The sequence below is a fragment of the Catharus ustulatus genome, chromosome 28 (genome assembly GCF_009819885.2).
Source record: "Catharus ustulatus isolate bCatUst1 chromosome 28, bCatUst1.pri.v2, whole genome shotgun sequence".
In the NCBI taxonomy this organism is placed as follows: Eukaryota; Metazoa; Chordata; class Aves; order Passeriformes; family Turdidae; genus Catharus; species Catharus ustulatus.
This window is the reverse complement of record NC_046248.1, coordinates 234,708-241,760: the sequence shown is the minus strand read 5'-3', so window position 1 is coordinate 241,760 and position 7,053 is coordinate 234,708.

Below are 7,053 nucleotides of genomic sequence, written 5' to 3'. Positions count from 1 at the left end.
ATGGTCCCCAGAAGATGCCTGGGATAACAACATCCAAAAGGATGAAACAATTCATGAGAAAAGCCCAGCAGTGCCTGTACCCATGGGAACTGCAGAGGGCTGTTCCATCACCTGAACACCAGATCAGTATCTGCTCTCTCTCTCTTGTACTCACATGCAGTTTGGGGATCCTGCCAAAACCATCAGGCCAAGCAAGAAGAGGGTAGGAGATGATTTTCCAAATCCAAGTGCAAACCCTGTGCAACCAAATCCACAGAGAAGTGTGTTCAGACAAGTTTTGTTTTACTGAGCACAGTGTCACCTACCACAGCACCTTTCCTCCCACAAAAGCCCCATTCCACAGTCACTTCTCTACGTCTGAGTACAAAGATAGAAACAGCCCATGAACTGGCCACCAAAGGTCCACCCTGGTGCCAGGACTATGCAAAACCTCAGTTCCTGCTCTGTCATAAGGTTTGCAAGTTAATAAATAAAAATGCAAGAAATAAAGCCCAGGTTCCTGAGCTCCAGCCCCCGAGATGTCCTTCTTGGCCAAGGCACAAGGACTCCTGAAACAGCATTGCCAGGAAGGAGGTTTGGGAAGGGACAGACTGTAGCTCCCAGATCCCTCTGCTGAAGTCCAGAGGAAAGGGAGCCAACAGGAGAAAGTAAGAATGAGTAGGCAGGGAAGGGAAACAGGTGTAGGCAAGATGGAGAACTGAGCCAGGCAGCTCAGAGCAACTGGCTTCACCTGCAGGGTGCCCAGGTGGGCCTCTGTGGGGCAACAGCAGCTCCAAATCACCCTGGAAAGTTCATGCCTTAGGAAAAGGTTCGAGTTTGCTGAGAGCCACTAGTCCATTTGAGTTTTATTCCCTCATCAGTCTATCAGCAGCTCCCTGGATTTCCCCTCTGTGCCTCAGCACTCAGGCATCAAAGAAAACTCCTTTACTTGTTTCATGTGAAAAGAAACCCCTTGTCAGACCCCAAAAGCTGCATTTCATGTTGATGCAGCACATTTCTGACAATTCAGGATTCTGGCAACACAAACCAGCTCCAGTTCATGCTCAGTTCTGGTCAGGGCAAAATACCACTGAACTGGGAATGGGAAACTCAAGAGTCCCATCAAATGATGGCAATACCAGGGGTTTGTCCCCCTGCACAAAATACAAGGGGCTGACTTTTTGTCTCATTGCACCCATCTTCTTAGAAACTGTTAGAAAAGTAAAGAAAGCAGGCAGCCAAATGAATTCATGGGGGTAACCTCAGCCTGAGAACACAAAGAATAGGGTCAGGGAAGAGGGATCTGAGAGTGTTATGTGCTGGAACACTTGGGTGGAAGGAAAGGCTGCATTTCCTGAAAGTGAACCCAGGCAAGGCTATCCAGAGGTCTCCCGAGTGATAACAGCTGAGTTACAGGAGGTAAGCCATGAGAAAAGTACCTCCAGGAGGAATTACAGCTGTTGAATCAAAGGAAAACATCTCACATGATTGCTTGGAGAGCCTTTCACACCCCCTAGCTGGGGCAGCCCAGCTGCTCCTATGGGTGTGAGCAGCAACAAGTCCAGGCTGGGGTGCTTCCCCTGAACCTTGAACTACACAGACCATCCTGCTTCACTTGTGTCTTGGATGCCACAGGCTGCTCCCGGCAGCTCCACACTCACAGCAGTCTTAAAAGTGCTTAAAAGGTCCTGTTGGCATCAAAGAGGATTGGCTCTCTTCCTGCTTGGCTAATCCCCACTTTCCTGCCTCCTGGCCTTCTTGACTGACCTCAGGATTCGATTCTCACTGGGAGTCCCTAGTTCCTCCACTCTCTTGTGGCCCTTACACCAGCATATCTCCTTAGTACTCCCAAGACCAGCCCTCACTACCATCCTGGATCGATTGTGTTGTCCTCACATTCATCAGCAGGTCTTGCTCACTCCTGCAGAAGAGCACAGCAAGGTTTAGGGGAGCCCTCACTTCCTTATCTAGCACAGGCACCCAGCCAGTTTGGTGGGGATGGAGAGCCTTCATGCTGCCTGAGAAATGTTAAAAAGGGGTAAAAAAAAACGCTACAGGCATTTTGGGACCTGTGTTATCTGGGAGACCAGAGTCTTTTACACAGACACCTGCGCCTGCTCACCAGCACAGCAGGAGCTCAAACCAGTAACAGCGGCCTGTCCCCTCTACTTAGGAGCTCTGAAGAAATCAAATATGGAAAACCTAAACCAGCTGTACAGTATACAACATCCCTCACAAACCAGCTGGCTCAGGTTCTCACCACCTTCCTCCAAACCATTTCAGGGCTTGCAAGCAAGTAAGCTACGTATTATCTTTGGACTTCAAATCACCACCGGTGTTACTGCCCCTGGTCCCACTCATGCCAGCAGGAGTGCCATGCCATGCTTCATGTCCTACTATCTGCTGCTGATTTGTTTCCCACACATATTCCCCAGCTTGCTGATGGGGAGAGGAGCAGGGGAAAAAAAGGAAAAGTTACCCTGCACAGCAGCCAGAACTGTAAGTGGACTGCCTCTGTAACATCCTTCAACAGCAATCACTAGACAGACTCTGCCTCTCAGTTACTCAGATTCTTATCAGGGCTGAAGGTTCACTAATTGCTAAATTCCTCACCCCTGCTTCATTTTTCTGCCCAGTGGCTTCAGTCTAGTTTGTACTTCTAATCTGGGGCTACACAGCCTGGGAGGGCAGGTCCCCCCAGGCCCAGATCCTGAGGTCACAGGGCAAACCTGCTCCCATCTCCTGAGTGCTGCAGCATGACCCCAACAGTCAAAGGGAAACACCTTTCCTCCCCTCCAGCCCTCGGGAGACATCAAGTAGCCACTATTTACAGCCATGGCAGCTGCCAGAGTTCCTATAAAGCACCTGATCCAATACACTCCAGAAACTATCAGGTACAGTTGACAGGTAACTCAGCAGAAACCTAAGCCCAAGGAGCAGAGGGGAGGGTCTACCCAGGTTTGGGAGCATGGACGGACAAAACTGCAGCAAGAGGACTCCAGGGGAGCAAGTTTGCATCAGCTTCTGCTCTATGTGGAGAAGACAAACAAACCACTTGCATGATGAAGCCGAGTTTGCACCTAATCCAGCAACCCCTCCCAGGTTTCACAGCAAGGGACAGGTGTGACAGCAACTCCTACAAATCACCAGTGCACTGTCACCCACATGGAACACGAAATGCTTGGGGTGAGACATTGCTCACCATCACTCCAGCTGTCAGATGGATCAGGTGTACCAAGAGTTCTAGCTTTCTCCCAAGAGATGGGAGTCCTGGAGTCCCTCACTGCACACCAATGACCCCACAACCAGGAATGTTCAGTAAATTCCTGTTTTCAAGCACACAAAGCTGGTGTCAAGTCCATTAAAATTAACAGGGGGTTCTTCCACACAAACAGCATAAGGAGTTTTCCTCTGACATTGCTTGCCCCAAAGTACAACCCCAACAACAGCAAGAAAATACTAAGTGCCCAGAGAAACCACTTTGGGCCACTGCTGATGAGTTGTTTCCTTACTGTGAGCATTTTAGTGCTACTGATTTACCAAAATATGAGTATTGGTCTAGTACCGATACTCAACTATGATGGACAAAAGACTCTCTAACAATTTAAAGTTACAAAGGGTATGTTTATTCAGCACTGGGCAGCACCGTGGGGTAGCCCCCTAATACGCACTGCGAAATTACAGGTGGTCACAGAGTCTATTTATTGACAAAAGGTTTAAATAAATACATATTCATAATACTAGCCCCTGCCATCCCCTGCTTCCTATGGTAATTAGCTGGAATGGCTATTAAACTTGCGCGGTTGGCTTCTTGAATTAAATCTGAGGTCGTTTTTGTGGGGAGGGGTCTTAAAAGGAGGAAGTAAGGCGAGTCTTCCTCGCCCTGACCTTTTCTATTAATGACAATACAAATGGCTTTTGGGGCAACTCCGGTTTTGCAAAGAATGAGTTTCTGGTTGCAATTGTTTCTGTTCTTTGGACTTATCTACTAGTTTCATCCTTTCCCATTGCAAGCACAGCTGAACAAACATAAATTGACAGGCAATTAATTATTTAAGTTTCAGGTAACTATCTCAAGCCCAGTTTCTTTTAACTTTTAACTAAAATCCTAATTTCTTTAAGATTAGTGTTTCATTCCCGACTTCTCCTTTGAAATGAGTAAATTCTTTTACTCAGTGTGAGGATTTCTCCTCTTCTATTCAAGACACATCGTGGCAATTTTTTAAGACCAAGATATACACTTTCAATCGCTATGCTGAGTTTGCTATTTGTAATAGTATCCTCTAGTTCCAAACAAGTAAACTGTTTGTGGTTGGTGACCATCCAAATAACACATCCCACCAACGATGAGACAGGTGTTTTTGAATAAAATCCTGTTGTATAGTCTCTGTGTCATGATGTATCATGATCAATGTCTTTCTCCTGCTTTAAAATTTCCTTAATTTCTGATGTTGTAGTAGCCGAGCAATTAGGGCTCCCTTGATATGATTTGATCGTCTATCATTATGGTGGGACATGCTGTTCTGAGACAGACAGAACCTTGTCTTACATACACAAGTGAAGTTGTCTGGTTGGCTAGATGCATTTCAAAGTGGTAAATGCTTTGTTTTGTGTTCTGGCAAATATTTTGTCATATTCTAAAGTTCTTTCAAATATATATCTCAATTGTTTTTTCATAGAACAGGGCTCTAGGTTAATGGTTTGCCATTTTCCCTTAATTTCTCATGCCCTGAACATTCTATGTTCAGAAGCCTACAATACAGTCCCTTCATGATTTAGTCTTAAAACAGGGCTCTATTGGATGTATCAAGTTCACAGATGCATTGTGTATAGTTAAATTGAAGGCTGCTGTCATATTTGTTACAGGGTCATAGGTAAAATTGACCAAGACTTACTAAGATTGAAGCTCTTTTTTAATTTCAGAGGCATTATCCCAAACAATTTTGCAAATTTTATCAGGGAATGCTCTTTTCTTACCTTCTTTGATAACTGTGGCAGCAAATAACTGCATCCACATTTGTGCTTGAGTACATTTAAGAGCTAGAGAAACGTTCACACTAGCTGTGCTTAGTGCTTTAATTATTACTTTTTGGTCTCGCTCTTCTATATTTTCCTATTTTGGTAATATTCTGGTAAATTTTAATAATTGTTTCTTAATGCTAACAAAAAAATATTGCAAAGGTTGCTATAATATAACTAAATCACTTTTCATCACAGCCAATTTGTTCATTAACCCTTTTGAATTTATTGTATTTAAAACTCTCAATTTCGTTTTTAATGTCTCAGTGAAATCTCTCTTTTTCTTAAAACTAGAAGGCCTATAGCTTTGAAGCCAAGCATTCTAATCAGTACAATTCATAAAAGTGTTTTGAGAAATGGGGCACATTCTGGCTAAATGGCAGAAGCACTTACTTGCATTCTCATTTCTGACTCCATTTTTGTTCCTTTCCTTTTGAAATAATTGGAGTTTACATTGTTACTGTCCTCTTTGACACTGGTGGAGTTGTTGGGCTTTGTTTTGCCAAACTCAATTTAGAGCTGTGCACCTTTCAATTTTAAGTCTAAATTTAGGACACGTGGTCAAGCATTTGTCACAGCATCTAGGACCAACCTGGATGAGTTCCATAGGTGGATGGTGAGCTTTATGGAACCCATTTTTTATGAATGCAAATTCACATACCTTAAACATTTTTCCTTCCCACATACTTGCATTTATGACCCTTAACATTTTGCTAAAAGCCCTACAAGAGTAGGGATTGTAGTTGTAGCAATGAGCACAAGGGTCACAACTGTTCACATTATGTCCATGATAACTTAAGTCCATTACTCGTTGTTTTTGGTGAATTTCAGCCTCAGGTCTCCGTCACCTGGTGCAACCTTCCAAATTTCTTTAGGAGTTTTCTTCATTCAGGAGTGATGGATCTAAGCTTTTTGTTCTTTCATCTTGACTGCTGTGAAGGTGGTGAGGAGTGCCTGGAATAGTCCTTCCCACTGTGGTTCTAAAGTTTTTTCTGCAAAAGACTTAACATATACTTAATCCCCAGGTTGTACATCATGTACCATTTCATGTAATTATCTGCTTTGGGCCCCAGTCACATATTTTCCAATTTCTTTAAGTTGTTTATTTAGGGCCACCATATATTTGTGTAGAGTTTTTTCTTCTACTTGAATGGATGTCATTCAGTGGAAGAGCCTGGGGCCAAGGCAAATTGGCCTCTTGCCCCAGCCTAACAATTTATCGACTAATTTGCTGTACAATTTTTGAGATAGGATGTGGCCCTCTATCGGAAGATATAGTAGCTGGGACTCCAAAATGTGGTGTTATTTCTTGTAACAATGCCTTGGTCACTTTCCGTGCCTTAGCTGTCTGGGTAGGGAAGGTTTCTGGCCATCCCGAAAGGGTATTTGTTAACACTAATAGGTAGCTTTACCCCCCTTTCCTGGGCAATTTCGTAAAATCAATTTGTCATTGCTGCCCAGGTCCACAGTTCTTCCCAATTTGTCCAGCTTTAGGCTTTGGAAAGTTTTTAGTATTAGTTCAGAGGCAAAAACCACACTGACAAGATACTTGTGCTACTGTGCCTTATAATTTTTTAGCTAGAATTCTATCTTAGGGCATCTATCTCTTAATGTGTTTTCTCATATTCTTTTATCACTAATGACCACAACAAGTAGAAAGGTACTACAATTTTCCTTTTTTGTTACAGCTCACCCCTCTTGGTTATAAATTGCTTCCTCTTCCTTAATAAGTTTCTTATCCTTTTTGTTATATATTGGCTTACCTTCAATAGAGATCTTTCCATTTGGAATTAATGTTGACTCGACCATTTCATTGGGTACCTCACCTTTGGCTGCATCTTTTTCCTCTCTGTCCACCAGCATATTTCCTTCTTCCAATTCTGAGCTCACTTTTTGGTGTGCCTTGATGTGCATAACAGCTACCTTTCCAGGTAGCTGAACTGCATCTAATAGTTGTAGTATTTCTTGTGTGTGTTTACTGTTTTTCCCTTGTGAGTTCAGCAGTCTTTTTTTTTTTTTCCCCTCAAAAAGTTTTGTGTGCATGGACCACTTTAA